Source organism: Acipenser ruthenus, chromosome 5 (assembly GCF_902713425.1).
Source record: "Acipenser ruthenus chromosome 5, fAciRut3.2 maternal haplotype, whole genome shotgun sequence".
Lineage (NCBI taxonomy): Eukaryota > Metazoa > Chordata > Actinopteri > Acipenseriformes > Acipenseridae > Acipenser > Acipenser ruthenus.
In genome coordinates, this window is record NC_081193.1 from 42,288,128 (window position 1) to 42,300,719 (window position 12,592).

Consider the following 12,592-nt stretch of genomic DNA (forward strand, 5'->3'; position numbering starts at 1 on the left):
TTTACATGCTGGGAAAATGTCATGACTTGTTTACAGTCATGACTTATTTAAGGTGGTACGGTCTGGATTACAATTTTAGTTAGTTTTGGTTTATGTTTAGTTTATGTTTGAATACAAATGTAATACATTATACAAAAATCAAATACATCATGAAGTTTCAAAGCAGGAATTGTTAAATTAAACCAACCCACACTATCTAAAATTCAGCTGTACCACCTTAAATAAGTCATGACAGTAGACAGATAAGTCATGACATTTTCCCAGCATGTAATCCAGGCCATTGAGGGCTGAAAAGGGTAGTTCATTTTTTGTACCAAAATGATCTCTAAATGACTTTATTTAATAAATCACCTGCTTAATTGATCACAATGAAATTGTTCCAGGTGTTAAGAAATTGATGATCAAAGGTTACCTATAAAACCTGCTGGATAGGGGCTCTCCAGGACCAGGCTTGGGCAGCACTGCCTTAGAGTATTTAGAAGAAACATTTCCCCCTCTTCTGCAGCAGGCAGTAACTTTTTCTATCACAATTTCCCTGTAAAAAAAGAAAATAAACACAAATCATGTTGTATATTGCATTATAACATCCAAATCCTAATTAAAATAAATTCATCCATTAGCCTACTTCCTTTCTCGTTTGTAGAGCAGTAAAGTGAGCAGACAGACTGTGAGTACCACTAGTAGCGCACTCAGAACAGCTCCAACTGCATGACTCCGGCCAGACAAGCCCATGTCTCCACCATTGGACTTACTTCCATCCACAACTAATCTGAATGAAATAAAGAGCAAGGCATGGCCAGAATTACACACCTGGTGTACATTTACAATATCCATACAAATGTGTCCCATTGTACCGGCTACAGGATCAGTGTAAGCCTGTAGGGTTAGAGATGAATTAAGAAAGGGTTAATATTATTTATGGAAAATGAATTTACCAGATTACCATAGATTTTGTCTGTGTAGCAACAACACAACTATATTAAGAATACAGAAAAAGAGGTTTATGAAAAGGAATCAAATTGCGGTTTGACATGCAAGGTGAAAAAGAAGTGAATGTGTGTCTAAACCAGGTTCACAGTTGAACTCAAGAACAAGCGCCCCACTTACTAGTGGAAATACTGCTGTTGACTGTAATTTAGCAAGTTAATAAGCAGTTGGCAACACACCACGCTTATAGCTCACAGAGCCATGAAGGCATATACATTTAGGCACGGGAGAGACATTGTGAGACGCGCTCCAAGTCCTCCCGGTGACCCTGAAGGTGTGTGCTGACGCGCTCCCAGGAGGAGAGGTCATTGAACGCTACCTTTACTTCTGTAATAACTAGTGCTACATTATTTTGTAAAAAGACAATGTTTAAATAATATGTGTGTGTAACTCTTGAACACTGAAATCAAATAAAGGAACTATGTTAAATTCTTAATTACCGTTTGGACATGAATCATTATAAATTATAAACCACAATATATATTAGTTTACTTACAAGCCAAAAGCTTTCTTTCATTTTCCTACCTGTAACGCTGACAATGCATCAGTGTTATCAAACAGTAAAACCTGACTTTTTTAAGCAGATTAAATACTGTATTTCCCATACTTTGTCAAACACTGCAGTGTTACCTTTGTGCTATCAAATGGGTAGTTTCTTTAGTTTTTATCTTAGGCCCTGAACCACTTTTCATTTACAAAAAGTTTAGTAAATGAGGACCACTTATAAAATGAAAGGGAGGGTGAACTGAGGAACACTTGAAATGCAAATCCTATTGCTTCACACAGAGAAACACTGTTCTACCAAATACAAAAGATGTTTTACTTCAAGTGAAAGAATGGATTGCTCAGTGTCTAATTAAAACTAAGACCATTAATTTTATCAAGTGTGTTCAATTGAAATGTGGACAAACTGCTGGAAAAGTAGGAAAGAGTAGGCGTGGGAAGCCGAGAATGTTGTACGCACGGCATTTAAAATGAATTCTCCTATACACAACAAGACAATCATGGGCAAAACAAAGTCATATGCTAACAACATACAGTGCCTTGCGAAAGTATTCGGCCCCCTTGAACTTTGCGACCTTTTGCCACATTTCAGGCTTCAAACATAAAGATATGAAACTGTAATTTTTTGTGAAGAATCAACAACAAGTGGGACACAATCATGAAGTGGAACGAAATTTATTGGATATTTCAAACTTTTTTAACAAATAAAAAACTGAAAAATTGGGCGTGCAAAATTATTCAGCCCCTTTACTTTCAGTGCAGCAAACTCTCTCCAGAAGTTCAGTGAGGATCTCTGAATGATCCAATGTTGACCTAAATGACTAATGATGATAAATAGAATCCACCTGTGTGTAATCAAGTCTCCGTATAAATGCACCTGCACTGTGATAGTCTCAGAGGTCCGTTTAAAGCGCAGAGAGCATCATGAAGAACAAGGAACACACCAGGCAGGTCCGAGATACTGTTGTGGAGAAGTTTAAAGCCGGATTTGGATACAAAAAGATTTCCCAAGCTTTAAACATCCCAAGGAGCACTGTGCAAGCGATAATATTGAAATGGAAGGAGTATCAGACCACTGCAAATCTACCAAGACCTGGCCGTCCCTCTAAACTTTCAGCTCATACAAGGAGAAGACTGATCAGAGATGCAGCCAAGAGGCCCATGATCACTCTGGATGAACTGCAGAGATCTACAGCTGAGGTGGGAGACTCTGTCCATAGGACAACAATCAGTCGTATACTGCACAAATCTGGCCTTTATGGAAGAGTGGCAAGAAGAAAGCCATTTCTTAAAGATATCCATAAAAAGTGTCGTTTACAGTTTGCCACAAGCCACCTGGGAGACACACCAAACATGTGGAAGAAGGTGCTCTGGTCAGATGAAACCAAAATCGAACTTTTTGGCAACAATGCAAAACGTTATGTTTGGCGTAAAAGCAACACAGCTCATCACCCTGAACACACCATCCCCACTGTCAAACATGTTGGTGGCAGCATCATGGTTTGGGCCTGCTTTTCTTCAGCAGGGACAGGGAAGATGGTTAAAATTGATGGGAAGATGGATGGAGCCAAATACAGGACCATTCTGGAAGAAAACCTGATGGAGTCTGCAAAAGACCTGAGACTGGGACGGAGATTTGTCTTCCAACAAGACAATGATCCAAAACATAAAGCAAAATCTACAATGGAATGGTTCACAAATAAACATATCCAGGTGTTAGAATGGCCAAGTCAAAGTCCAGACCTGAATCCAATCGAGAATCTGTGGAAAGAACTGAAAACTGCTGTTCACAAATGCTCTCCATCCAACCTCACTGAGCTCGAGCTGTTTTGCAAGGAGGAATGGGCAAAAATTTCAGTCTCTCGATGTGCAAAACTGATAGAGACATACCCCAAGCGACTTACAGCTGTAATCGCAGCAAAAGGTGGCGCTACAAAGTATTAACTTAAGGGGGCTGAATAATTTTGCACGCCCAATTTTTCAGTTTTTTATTTGTTAAAAAAGTTTGAAATATCCAATAAATTTCGTTCCACTTCATGATTGTGTCCCACTTGTTGTTGATTCTTCACAAAAAATTACAGTTTCATATCTTTATGTTTGAAGCCTGAAATGTGGCAAAAGGTCGCAAAGTTCAAGGGGGCCGAATACTTTCGCAAGGCACTGTACATATCTTCTGCCACAGCCGTGAATAACTAGACATATCTAAGAATATAAATGGTCTCCAGGACAGACAAACTTGTGTACCAACTATAAAGACACTGTCAGCTTGTGTAGTGTATACTGGACTACCCTTGTAATTGAACTTCAGTAATAAAATCAAATAATACAGCTGTGTTCCAGACAATAACACAAAGTGTACTGTCTATGTACAGAACAAACAAGGCACATGACCTCAACACAGCAGCCAACATCATGGTCTGCAATATATTTAGCTTGCAGCGTTTATATAACCCTGCAAATATGAAGCCACCATTTCAAATGGTGGTGAGGTTATGACATTGACGGCAGCAGCTTTATAAAATAAAGTCACATGACTCCAATATGGTTGCCATCCTAGGTCACAAGTCAAATATCCCTTCTCCACTGGCACATCCGACCCGTGATGGCTCAGTACGGTACAGGTGGTTCTCCACTGGGTATTTGTCGAGCTGAGCGAGAACCGACCCGTGAATCTCCGGCCTCACAAGACATCTGAATCTCCGAGCCAAGCTGGGCCAGGGGCAGGGTTAAGGATTTTCGTCATTACGTTGCATCAGTCAGTACATTCCAGAAAGAAAAACAACAAACGGGACGGGCAGCGAGTGTGATGAGAGAAAAAGTACAGCCTTGGGACACTGAGGAAGTACAGGCTCTAGTTTCTCTGTGGGCAGATAGACGTGTTCAGGAAGATCTGAATTTGTGCATCAGAAATGAGAACATTTATGCCCGAATTTCTGACGATTTGAAGCAAATGGACATAAACCATGGGTACAGTACAAATAACTCACACACTCAAAAACAATTAATTCTACCAAATTAAACTGCAAGCCACTTATCAACATGAATGTGACCGTGCGTCTCATTCAACTTGACCTCAGCAGAAGTTTTATTGAACAAGTATGTTTATGTGAATTTAAAGTAAAATTGCCTGTGTTGGTGATTATATATGATAAGTGTATTGATTTGGTTATCAAACAAACAAAAAACAAAAAGCCTTGCATGTAAAACTACAAATTTTCAGACAGCATCAAAAATCCATGTTTTTCCGTGTTATTCCACAGCAAACAGATTCCTAGTATCCCTGATTATCAGACAAGCCTTCATTCTTAACTTTAAACACTCAATCAGAAACTTGGAAGAAAGTTTCTATTGAAACCGTCTCTGCAAATGCATGACATCGTAGAGCTGTCAAAGTACTGCAAGTACTGCAAGTTGTATAACAAATGAGGCTGCAGGTACTCTCTGGAATGACCCAGAAATGTACACTTGAGTTTGGTTCCTTACCTGAAAAAGATATCCCCAAGATTTAAGCTGACCCCCGTCGCTGGGATTGTGATGGTCCCATCCACTACTTTGACCTCCTGTGGCTTCACAGAACATGCTGCTCGTGTTTTCCAGAATAGCCAGAACTCACACTTCTCCTCATTGACCCTATCAACCAGGGAGAAGGAAGAGATTAAGGAAGTCAAGTCAATATTATTGAGTGGCATATTGTGCTACTGCACTAGTTTTTCATCTGGGTGTGAATAAAGTTAAATTCGTTAGTTGGTGTCAATATCAAAATCGACCAGTCACTTGCACCTTTGTGGGCACTCAAAAAGAGAGGCCAAGGATTGGATGGGCATGGAGAGCAGTGGTACTTAACAATGGCCCTCGAGATGCAATCCAGTCCAGTTTTTTACTCCAAGCATGTTCTAATGTAGTTAACTGAAGTTGTTAAAAGGTAATTAACTAATTTAGGACCTGATTGGAATAAAGTCTAGGACTGTAATTGATCTCGAGGGCCAGAGTTGAGTACCACTGCCCTAGAGTAGTGGTTCTCAACCCTGGTCCTAGGGACCCACTGTGTCTGCTAGTTTTCATTCCAACAGAGCTCTCAATTACTTAACTAGACCCTTAATTGAACTGATAAATTGCTTAATTAGACCTTTTTAATTGTTTTCAGCTCTTAAGCAGTTGCAGATTTCAAGTTAGCGATAACATTTTATAAGTAACTTGAACTCTGCAACTGTTTAAGAGCTGAAAACAATTAAAAAGGTTACATTTTGTTCAAACAAAATTATTACTCTTTACAAAACCAGTGACAAATGGAATCAAAATAACCTTTTTTGGGTTTGTGGTAATAATAAAATATTGAAATGCATCAATTTCACTCAGAAGTAAAATAAATGATAACAGTTTAATGATAAAGGGTTCAGAGAGATTTTTTTATTATTACTTTTAGTCATATTTGAAATAAATTGATTTGGAAACTAATTATGACAGGGATTAGTAATAATTAGCATATTATTATTACTATTAGTAGTCGTAGAGGTCGCAGTAGTCGAGTTTACGCTACTTGACAACAAGACTATAGAATTCTCCCGCTTCCCTGTCGCCACACATTTTCCATGAGTTTGGCTATTTAAGACAAACCTATGTGACAATAATAATAAAATAAAAATGTTTTTCTTCACTGTAGTAGGCTTACGTATTTTTATATGCGCTGACCTCACGATAGGCATTATAACAATGTAACATGCTGTAAGCTACAGTATAGTATTGATATAATAAATATACATTTTGTTTAATAAAACCTCCCAATACAAACATTACAGTTGTTGTCGCCATTTAATGATCATCAGTTTACACGCGTAGCATTACTATACGGACTCAAGAAAAAACAAAAAAACCACAATATAACACTCACACATTTAAAACAGAAACTGCAGCCCTTGGAAGGACAGAATCGATTCAGTTGCACATAAACACTATGCGTTTGGGAAGTTTCACTATTTACATGCTGTCATTTTGGTAGCATCTAGTACCTTGCGTCCCCCCCTATATTTGCCCAAGACGTAACAGACACATTAAACTTGTCCTGTCTAAAGTGAGAATAACGGAAGAAAAATCGATGACCTCCTATATTTTCATAGAACGCAAGTTATGGTGAATGTGCATAACATATAGGCTACAGTATGACTTTGATTTTCCACACACCGATTACATAATCTGTGCCACTGCCATTTTAAGACTATATAAAACTGTGCTTTTGATTATTGTTGCATTGTTCCTTGCTCGTTTTTTTTTTCAACTTTCATGCATAAATTAACAAATACAAAATTAACAGGACTGTATAATAAGGAGGCTGTGTGGTCCAGTGGTTAAAGAAAAGGGCTTGTAACCAGGAGGTCCCCAGTTCAAATCCCACCTTAGCCACTAACTCATTGTGTGACCCTGAGCAAATCACTTAACCTCCTTGTGCTCCGTCTTTCAGGTGAGAGGTAATTGTAAGTGACTCTGCAGCTGATGCATAGTTCACACACCCTAGTCTCTGTAAGTCGCCTTGGATAAAGGCGTCTGTTAAATAAACAAATAATAATAATAGTTTGATACAGAGTAATGAATGAATCATTATAGTTGGAAGTGTACTGTACAAATGCATATTTACATGAATATTATAATAAGAATGCTGCAGATCATTTGAGATTCTTGCTGGACTGACCATCTCCTGTACACTTAAAAAAAAGGTTGAGTGTTTTGGGGTATTTATACGTGGAAGCACTTTTTATACAGACAGCTATATTGATTTTAGTTCAATAAATATAACTCCTCCCTTTTGAATGAGTGTGAACAATCAATTGACATAAGAGCAGAACTCCAATCCAAGTGCCGTTTAGCAATGCTCTGGCAAAATGCACGGTTCATTTTAAATCCTCAGCCCTTCCTGCTGTTTGGTTAAATGCATTTTCTGCTCCCCTTTTCCACCTGGTGGCAGGATGAATGAAGTGCTGCTGATTTAATGTAGTCAGAAAAAACAAGTTTGAAAAGCTGCAAAATTTTTGCTTTGTCACACCGTGACAGTATTGTGACAGGTAAATAGCTGCTTTTGGCTACCACTATAAGCTAAGGAATATTGTACTATTCTCTATCACTTGGAACACTCCAAAACAGAACCAATACTATATGATTAAGTGAACCCCCAGTCCTTCAACTATCAAATGGAAACTTATGGATTGCTTATAAATACTTTTTGATGAATGTAAACCAATAAAAAATGTAGGCAGTAATGCATGCAAACATAGTTAATGGGTCAGGGCTAGCCTAAAAGTAAAGATAAGAATACTCACTCAAGAAGAGTGGGTGTTCCAAATGTATTTGCACATTCCAACTGCAAATTAGTTTTAGCCTGAATACCTTTGCCACACACATCATCACCTTTGGAATAGTTCACATAGATCTTCTCATCTGTCAGGATATCAGACATATGGGCATTACTTTAATACGGGACATACACACATAGAGCCTTTATACAAGAGGACAAAATATCGACAAAAGCCTTTAAAATAACAATTTTAATCAACTGGCAAAAAGAAAACTATTCCCTCCCCAAGTATATTAGCCAAGTGGTTAAATCCTCAGGCCCGTGCCACCTAATTTTTGACATTATGTCTAAATACTTATAATAAATGTGTTTGATGAGTTAGGTAGCTTATTCTGTTCTAGTACAGGTTGCTAGTGAATAAAGCAATCTTATAATAAAATCCCTACTATGTATTCAAATTATCTTTGCCGGGTAATAAGCAATACAAATATTTCATAATAATAAACAGAACATACCATGAACATACTGTATATCTGCTGGGTATAGACTAGACCCAAAGTTTGGGTTCTACCACTATAAGACTGTAAGACCTCCTTGGACACCCTGGCAAAGATTCATGTAATACCTAAAGCGAAAAACAAAATATCCCCCCCCCACCACCACCACCACCACCACCACCAAAAAAAATATAAAGAACACAAACTCTACATTGTTTGTATTATGAGTACAAATTCTTATACAGTTTGTGGTCTCAAATTCCAGAAGTCACATGATAGTCAGAAGCAGAGAAACTCTCATGAACTGTGCAGTTACACTGGTGGTCATGGAACAGTGTATAGTTAACACATACAAATATTTGTATGCAAAATAAAAGGATCTTTATAAAGCTTTACCATAGTAAAAGCTTAGCAAAGTTTAATAAAGCATTTTTAAAAAGCATGGTAAAGCATAGGTAAGCATTATAAAGAACAATGAGGTATGGTAAAGCTTATTAAATTCAGCAAACTATGGTAAATGCATAGGAGTAACCATGGGGAAAGCATGGTAAAACTGCAAAAATAATGTGCACAAATACCATGGTAAACTGGTTAAAAATAAAAAAAAACTCATGCATCACATTGGTGAGCCTATAGACAGCAGTATGGAGTAGTGGTTAGGGCTCAGGACTCTTGACCAAAGGGTTGTGGGTTCAATCCCAGGTGGGGGACACTGCTGCTGGACCCTTGAGCAAGGTACTTTACCTAGATTGCTCCAGTAAAAACCCAACTGTATAAATGGGTAATTGTATGTAAAAAATAATGTAATTGTATGTAAAAATAATGTGATATCTTGTAACAATTGTAAGTCGCCCTGGATAAGGGCGTCTGCTAAGAAATAAATAAATAATAATAATATAGAAACATCAGTAAAAAGAATCCTGAATGAACGCCTTTTTCTAAGTTGTATGTTAAATTGTGACTAAATTTCCACAATCCGGTTAGTGATGACAGGATGTGCAGGTCATAGGTCTTATGTTTATTCATGGGTTTTTATAATCATGTTGGATTCATGTGGTTCAACAGCTTAAGGCAGGAGTACTGCATTAAATCAGCACAGTAAAACTTCAATAGTTAAAAATACAATAGTTTATATGTGTAGCTTCTGCATTAAATGCTTGTTTTGTCAGATCTTAGTATGTTCCTCACTGTGATGGTGTCCCTGGAAATTGCCTGGCTCCTCAGGTGGCCCATGGATTGAGAAAGTTTGTGAACTCCTGTGCTAAACAACACTTGCAACAACAATAGGTACTGATATTTAATGAAAACAAACAAATAAACAAAGACGTGATGGCACATCCACATGGTTTCACTCAGCAGCTGTGGGTTTCCATCACGCACAGTCTGGTCACAAAATGATAGTGGATCTCCTCTTTCCTGTTACTAGAGAATCCAGATAAAATACACATTGTTACATGGGTTGGAACATTGAAACATTAAAACCTCATTGTTCTCTATAGGGTACAATATTCCCAAAATGTGTAGTTATTATTCATAATTATATATATTTTACAACAGAACTTTCAGAGAATCCATTCATTTACAACCAAGTCCTGCACGGTATGCTTCAGTTGACGTCAATCTGAGACCTCTACAAATGAACTGGACAGCATAACTGATTTCTTCTTTACAAGTTAAGAAAAAACTATCAGGCAATTAAATGGTCTCCTGGATCAGGAGAGTGACAGTACAGCCCAATCCACAAGATATGCGAGTAAAGCATATTCAACAAGCACCCTTTTTACTCAACAGATTTAAGAAATAAAATCCTGATGTTATATACAATTGAAGTAATTGACATTGTATTATTTAAATCTGAAATATTACCACTGCCACAAAATCCCCATTTATAGTCGGTGTCATAGTCGGACTGCTGTTCCACACCACAAACGCCCATCTGCCCTTCCATTGGTTGTGCTGCCCTTGTAAGAATTCCCTTTGAATGGAAAGACACAGAGTTCCCCTTTTTCAGTGACTGGAAGTGAATGAAAAAAATTATTAATATAGCACCTGAAGGTGAACAATAAACATTAACACCCTAAAATTGATAGACCTCATTATTTTGCAATAAAGAGCCAGTATCATGTCTATATAAGTTATAACAAGATGTATTGGGTCTTGCTCTGTTGTTTCCTGTCATCTAGGATCACCTGAAATAACTTTCAGTACTGTTTTTATGAACAGCTTCGGGCAACTCTGATCTATCGAGAGGTACAAATTTAGTGTGTAGATGTTTCACAGATATGGATGTGTTTCCTTGATGACACCAAGTAATTTCAACTCTTGGTTTTGGACAGGTTTTATTATTGTATATCGAGACATTAACATTTGTAAAATGCTTACTGAAAGACCTAGAGTAAGACATCCTTTTATTCTCTGTATTCAGCAAAGATCAGCCTACTTCGTATACACTTGCCTATTGCTTTTCTTGTGGAGTGGTGGTTAGGGCTCTGGACTCCTGACCGGAAGGTCGTGGGTTCAATCCCTGGTAGGGGACACTGCTGCTGTACCTTTGAGCAAGGTACTTTACCTAGATTGCTCCAGTAAAAACCCAACTGTATAAATGGGTAATTGTATGTAAAAATAATGTAATATCTTGTAACAATTGTAAGTCGCCCTGGATAAGGGCGTCTGCTAAGAAATAAATAATAATAATAATAATAATTTCATATGTTGATGCACATGCGTCATGACAGGTAACACATATTTATTTAACTAATGATTCATATTGTGTCTGGTGGCTAACTCTGTCTTAAAGAATACTTTGGCTATTAGAACACTTCATTTGCTTCCCGAGAGGTGTTCTCTTAGCCGGAGACCTCTGTACTTAACGAAAAACTGACAAATTGAAAAATGTGACATTTCGAAATCTAACATGAAATATTGTACTTCTATTATGGTTTCCGGTAGACTTTTGCAACTTATCCATTAGCATTATGTAAGCATCATTTATTATGAGTATCAGATCTATGTTACTGACATAAAATGGGAGTTCTTGTGAACAAAAACAAAGTAGGAAAAAAAAATGCCTGTATCACTGATATAGTAAAAACAATGTGTCAGTGAAACTGTTGACACTGGACAGTACAGCTGATGTTCCACATATTAAGGAAATGACAAAGTCAGTACTTCAAATGACGTTGGAGATATGAAACTAGAGGAGGCCACTTTACAAAATGACTGACACAACATGTGCTTAAGAGAAAAGGCCTACCAGCTCTGTGCCTCTCTGACAGCTGAATACAATCATTGAAGTGTAGTTCTTTGCCTTGTCTGTGGATCAAACAGTGCTACTTTAATTTAACATCTAACTATATTGTTTTGAAATATTAGCTTTGTAACCACATAGTACAACAAAGTTGAGTGAACTTTGCACTTGCCGCCCATTACACATACCAGTTAGGTACAAAATAATACAATACTATGTACTACTGACTGGCTGTCCGGGGTGTCTTCCTTATATGGACACTCAAATTTGCCAGCCTCTTGATTCCAGTTCATTAAGTTACTAGTTTGTTATCTTGTTTAATTTACTTTAGTTAAAACTGAAAATTTGTGTTGTATTATGATGATTTGAATGTATTGTTTAGTGCAGTGGTACTCAACTCTTGTGTAGAATGTGACCATCTCCGGATTGATTCATTTATTGCTAATCCGCACATGTATAAAAACCTGCAGCTTTTTCTGGTCAGGGTTGGGTGTTCAGGGAGTAAGAACGAGACAAGACTCAATATACAAAGAAAGATAACTACAATTGCTACTCGTGCTGGATTTCGACCAGCAAGGTACTTGTTTGTTTTGTGTGTCTGTTTATTTTGGCCATTGTGCCATTTATTTTGTATAAGTGTTTTGTTTCTGTTAAAACTATTTATTTTCAATAAATACATGCAACAGTGCTTTATCCCTGTAGTACTGTATGTCTCTCTTCCTGGTCTGACATCACCACAAAGCCATCCTTGCCACAGTTGCCAAATGACAGCCAGCATCATAAATGGTTAATTGAAGATTACCTGGTGTTCACAGACTAGTGGGGTATGCCAGGAAAATAAATTAGTGCATTTGTTCTCATGTGATGACACCAGCAGAGGGTTTGGCTGTGCTTCAGATTTACACACAAAACTGATGATGCTCTTATGTTTGAGATAAGGGTTTCCCGGGCACACATCTCCCTCATCGTAAATAAGCTGTACAACTTGATACATGTAGGATAACTGCTTGTTAAACTTCTCTGCGTTGACGGCATTCGAACCGTCACTGATGCACACACCTGCACAGCAAAAGA